Source organism: Malania oleifera, chromosome 5 (assembly GCF_029873635.1).
Source record: "Malania oleifera isolate guangnan ecotype guangnan chromosome 5, ASM2987363v1, whole genome shotgun sequence".
In the NCBI taxonomy this organism is placed as follows: Eukaryota; Viridiplantae; Streptophyta; class Magnoliopsida; order Santalales; family Ximeniaceae; genus Malania; species Malania oleifera.
The window spans coordinates 84,526,868-84,532,175 of NC_080421.1; positions in this window are offsets into that span (position 1 = coordinate 84,526,868).

Genomic DNA, 5,308 nt, shown 5'->3' on the forward strand with positions numbered 1-5,308 from the left:
CAACCATACGTCTCAGATAGAGTATGGTATTGCCTGTTGTGCCACAGGTAGAGTAGACGGCTCCTTGGCGTCTGGACCAAATGGAGCGGGCTTTTCGTGCTATAGGCATATACAGACATATGCATATAGTTAGACTAGGTTTGGTAGGCCAACCAGTGTTTAGTCCTGCCTAAGGGCCACACAACCCTGTTATGAGGGGTTAAATCATAACATACAGTCATCTAGGGAAGTTTTTAGAATCATGTACATATACAGTATGCATAGAAAACAAAGATTATCTATTATTGTTAGAAGTATGATTGGATAGATAATTCAAAAAATTTCAATATTTTAAAGTACATAGGTGTGGGTTATTATTAGCACAAGAATTTCACTAAGAAATGTCAAAGTACACAATACACTTCACAATGATCTCTCTCTTCTGTCAATACACGCCCAAAATGACATATATAACAATCCCTCAGAGGTTTCCCTCCAATTACCCAACCACCCCAATGTTCAAATTCAAAATTTAAATATTTTCTTGCAACCCAGATGTACTTGTTGACGAGAATAGGACACTTGTCGAAGAGACAGAGAAGGTAACTCATTGACTAGAGTACCCACTCGTCGACGAGCCTTCAAGTCTGCTTTCGGTATCTTAGAACTTTTAAATTTTCCTTACTTTCGAGATCTACTCGTCGACAAGCACATGACACTTGTCGATGAGTCTTTGCTGCTGCTTTGCACCAAGAACACATCCATATGTTTTTCTTCCCCTTTTTTTATAAACCTATGAAGTATAAGAGCCACACTATAAACAATAATCTCCATCTTGACGATTATACTCCCCTTAGGAGAACTCGAAAAAATATATCTTATTGCTCCACCTTGAACTTGGAACGCTTAGTTTGGTTTGTCTCAATTCTATCACTTGGAGACATGGAGTTACTTCAAGCAATGCTTGAACTTTTCATTAGTCACTGATTTTGTCAAAATATCAGCTGCATTTTCAGACGTGTGAACCTTCTCCAATATAAGTTCACTTGAAGTAATCAATTCCTTAACGCTATGGAACCTCACATCATTATGCTTGGTTCTAGTATGTTACACTTGATTCTTTGCTAAATAAATAATGCTTTGACGGTCACAATGCAACTCAAATCCATCTTGCCGGTAAGCCATAAGGCTTCCTTTGCAACTTCAGAAACTGTCATATACTCAGTTTTAGTCGTGGACAATGCTATATAAGATTGAACCCTAGATCTCCAACATATAGGTCCGCCTATAATGGTAAAGACATAACCCTTTGTAGATCTTCTGTCATCCATATCCCATGCATAATCAGCATCTACAAAACCCAGAACTGAAGGACTACCCAGTTGCTTGCTGAACATGATGCTATATCCCCATGTACCCCGTAAGTATTTAAATATCCATTTGATGGCTTCCCAATGCTGTCTTCCTGGATTAGAAAGAAACTTACTTACCACATTCACAGCATGTGCCAAGTTTGGCCTCATACACACTATGACATACATTAAACTCCCCACAACGCTAGCATAGGGGACCTTTGACATGTCTTGGATATTCTCGTCCGTACTGAGGCAATTTGTAGTAGACAACTTCAAATGACTTGCTAGAGGTGCACACACCGATTTTGCATCAGTCATGTTAAACCTCTCCAACACCTTCTGTACATAATCGGCTTGAGATAACCACAAGCTCCCTGCAGTTTTGTCCCGGAGAATCTCCGTCCCAAGTATTTTCTTGACTGAACCAAGATCTTTCATGTCAAACTCCTTATGCAATAGTTCCTTTAACTGATTCACTTCAGTTAAATCTTTTGCAGCTATCAACATGTAATTGACGTACAATAACAAGAAAATAAGAGAACCATCATCAAGCTTGTTTACATATACACAATAGTCATACTCACACATTTTGTAGCCAATCTTAATCATGTAGGAATCGAATCTTTTATACCATTACCTTGGAGACTATTTCAGCCTGTGAAGAGATTTCTTCAACTTGAAAACTAAGTTTTCTTTCCCTGATTCATTGAATCCCTTCGGCTATACCATATAGATCTATTCCTCCAAGTCACTGTGAAGAAATGTCGTCTTCACATTCACTTGTTCCAAATGAAGATCATAATGGGATACCAATCCTAACACAATTCTGATAGAAGTATGTCGGACCACATGTAAAAAGATCTCATCATAATCTATTCCTTTCTTCTTTAAGTACCCTTTTGCCACTGACCTTGCTTTGAATTTTTCTCCTTCCTTTTCTGAAATTGCTTCCTTCTTCTTATATACCCATTTACAACCTATCAGTTTCATCCCATCTAGAAGCTCCACCAATTTCCAAGTTTGGTTCTTATGAAGTGATTCCATTTCCTCAATTATTGCACCCGTCTACCTACTTTTCTCTTGACCATGCATTGCCTCTTGAAATGTAGTTGGATCGTTGCAACTAATAAGGAAAGCATAAGACACTAACTTTTCAAATCTATGCCTTGGTGGAGGTCTGATAGTGCGTCTGGATCTCCATATAGAAATATCGTCAACTTGCTAGTTTCCCGAGTTAGAGCTCCTTGCAACCAAAGGACCATAATCATTTATGTTGCCCTGAGCTTCCAACTCCACCTGCACAACATGTTCATCATTACCCCAGCTTTCTGGCCCCTGTTTCCATTCATCACAATCTTGAGTACACTTCACCATAGCCTTCTCATTTAAGACTACATCCCTACTAATCACCACCTTGTTTGCCACTAGATCCCACAACTTGTACCCCTTCACACCCTTTTGATATCCCAAAAAGATGTAACGATGAGACTTTAGGTCAAATTTAGACCTTTCCTCACTAGACACGTAAACATAGGCAGGACACCCAAATACTTTCAATTCGGAGTAGTCTACTTCATTTCCCATCCATACCTCTTCTACCACTTTACCCTCTAGTGACGCTCTTGGTGATCGGTTTATTAGAAAACAAGTCATACTAACTGCCTCAGTCCAGAATTCTTCGTTAGCCCTATATTAAGCCTGAGACATCGAGATCTTTCAGCCAGAGTTCGGTTCATCCTTTCAGCCACACTGTTTTGCTGAGATGTCTGGAGAATGGTAAAATGTCTCTTAATGCCTTGCTGCTAAAAAAACTCCATAAGCCGAGAATCAGCATACTCGGTTCCATTGTCTGACCTTATATATTTGATTCTCCTCCCTATCTGGTTTTCCACTTCAGCTTTCCACAACTTGAACCTGAAAAACGTATTATACTTGTGCCCCATGAAGTATACATAGACTTTCCGTGAGTAATTGTCAATAAAACTCACATAGTAGACATGTCCACCTCTTGATGCTACTTTAACCGAGCCCCAACATCAGAATGCACATAATCAAGAATAGCATTCGTCTTGTGTATAGATGATTTGAACTTTGCCCTGTTTTGTTTTCCAAGACCTTAAATCTCCTTTGCCATAAACCAAAATTTCTAGTTCCATCAAATTTGACAATGTCGAATTTTGCAGAAGATGATCTCGACACCATGACAATAATCACTCTGATACCAAATTGTTGTAATAGAGATCTGATATAGGATGCATAGCAGAATAAAATGCAACAAGCAAATCAAACACAACCAGTAAATAAGAAACAACAAGAACAACAATAAGATTTACGTGGTTCGGAAAAGCCTACATCCACGGAAGCAATCAACACAAGAATTTCAGTAAGAAATGTCAAAGTACACAGTACACTTCACAGTGATCTCTCTCTTTTGTCAATACACACCCAGAATGACATATATAACAGTCCCTCAGAGGTTTCCCTCCAATTACCCAACCATCCCAATGTTCAAATTCGAAATTCAAATATTTTCTCGCAGCCCATATGCACTCGTTGACGAGAATAGGATACTCGTCGATGAGACAGAGAAGGCAACTCGTAGACTAGTCTACCCACTCGTCGACGAGCCTTCAAATCTACTCTTGGTATCTTAGAACTTTTGAATTTTCTTTGCTTTAAGGATTTACTCATCGACGAGCATAGGGCACTCATCGACGAGTCTTTGCTGCTGCTCTGCACCAAGAACACATCCATATATTTTTTCTCCCTTTGTTTATAAACCCAAGAAGTATAAGAGTCACACTATAAACAACATAATACATGATATAGCCATAAAAACACACATACATTCATCCAAAAGGTGGCTTGACTTTTTAATCTCCCTAGTGGAGTTGTCAAATTTATCAACATCAAGTTTTTAGGACCTATTTGGGTCGCCAACATTTGGTGACCATTTTAAAAATTAAACAAATATAGACTACTAAACCATTGGTTCATCTAACTTGTCCCTTTTGTTTTAGAAAATGGAGTTGCCACTTTATTTTAATTTTTGAAAAGGCAAAATAAGGGAAAACATTTTAAAAATGTAATGCTATGTATTGTTTGGGAGCATGAATTTTAGGCCTTGGATCTGGATTTAGATGGATTTTAAAATTCTCAATACAATTTTATACTATTTCTTATCCAAGTCTAATGCAACTCCAAATACAATGCCTCACCAAACATGGGGCAAATTTATTCCAATTAGAATTCAAAAAATTAGCACCCTAAATCATCCATTCCTTTGACTAGTTACTATGGTTACCTTGCGTGCGTGCGCACATGTGTGTGTGTGTGTGTGTGTGTGTGTGTGTGTGTTTGTGCATTTGTATGTGTGTACATTCCATTTTGAAATAAATTTCTAAAAACAAACATTTGAGATTTTATAAAATGGAAAGGACAAATTTTGAAAACCAGGTGGTCGACTACTCTCCTCATTTTTACATCCTCTTGTCTTGTTCATTCCAGAAAGTTATTCAACCTTTACCCCTTTTGAAATGCTTTCATAGGACTTATATAGAGGATATAACCTCATGAAAATCTTATTACTTTAATTCCTAATCAAATCAAATCATACAACACATATATAAACATATGCACAATGAAGAAAAGAATAAGGAATTTAGGTTATTTGGTTTGGTATGATTGGATTTACAAAGTAGATTGTCTACATATCTTCAAAACAGGAATCAAGCCACCTGTAATTCTCAAAAAATATTTTTAATTAACATTTTTGGGTTATTTTATGAAATAACCTTTGAATTTGCATGATTTGGTTTCTTAGGGAGGAAAACAATAAAATCCAACTTGAAAACTCTTGAGTTTCTTTAAGAAAATAGACTTTTTAATCTATTCAATAGTTGCATCATGAATGTTTCATTAACAAGTTATATTTTCTAAAAGATGCTTTGGTTTTTTAAGGAGAAAACCATAAA